Here is a 1,066-nt window from a genome sequence, read left to right as displayed (position 1 = left end):
AGCACCTAACTTGCAGTACCACGAGTTTCCTTTACCTACTCCTTCCCAAAACAAGGAAACAAACAAAAAGTAACTCTCTTCAAGTTGATTCCCACTCTTAAGCACCTCCTATACGGTTTCTGAGCCTGTGAAAGCAAATAGCCTGACCTTTGTCTTCCAGAGTACCTGGTGGGTTTGAACGGACAACCTTGCAATTAGGAATCAATGTTTACCAAAGAGCTCCACTAGGGCTCTTTGAGCTCTACCTTCCAAAAACCCAAACCAAACTCAATCCCTTTGAGTCAATTCCAACTCACAGCAACCTTACAGGACAGGGTAGAATTGCCTCTGTAGGCTCCAGAGAATGTAACTCTTTATAGTAGTTTTCCTTTACAGAGAAAATCTTGTCTTTCTCCCATAGAACAGATAGTGACTACTCTGTCTTTCTTTTAAAAATAATTTTATTGGGGGCTCTTACATCTCTTATCACAATCCATACATTGCTCCAGTGTGTCAAGCACATTTGCACATATTCTGCCATCATTTTCAAAGCATTCTCTTCCCACTTGAGCCCCTGATATCAGCTCCCCATTGCTTCTCCCTCCTTCTCCCACCCACTCTCCCTCACAAACTTTGATAAGTTATAGATTATTTTTCCATATCTTACATCGACCTTCACTCACTTTTCTGTTATTCGTCCACCTGGGAGGGGTTCTAAGTTTATCCTTGTGACTTATTCCCCCTTTCTCCCCCCACTCTCCCCTAATGCTCCTGGTATCTCTATTCTCCTTATTGACCCTGAGGGTTTTATCTATCCTGGATTCCCTGTATTGTGGGCTCTTATCTGTAGCAGTGTACATGTTCTGGTCTAGTCAGATTTGTAAGGTAGAATTGAGGTAATGATTGTGGGGTGAAGGAAGCACCAAAGAGCTAGAGGAAAGTTGTGTGTTTCATCCGTGCTATACTTCACACTGACTGGCTCATTTCTTCCCTGTGACCCCTCCATGAGGGGATGTCCAATTGTCTACAGATTGGCATTGGGTCTCCACTCCATGCCCACCCCATTTACCTTGGGTATGAGTTTATT

The sequence above is a fragment of the Echinops telfairi genome, unplaced genomic scaffold (genome assembly GCF_000313985.2).
Source record: "Echinops telfairi isolate 266 unplaced genomic scaffold, ASM31398v2 ScPeMD7_7;HRSCAF=31, whole genome shotgun sequence".
In the NCBI taxonomy this organism is placed as follows: Eukaryota; Metazoa; Chordata; class Mammalia; order Afrosoricida; family Tenrecidae; genus Echinops; species Echinops telfairi.
The sequence above is the reverse complement of the archived record's forward strand: the minus strand, read 5'-3'. Positions refer to the sequence as shown.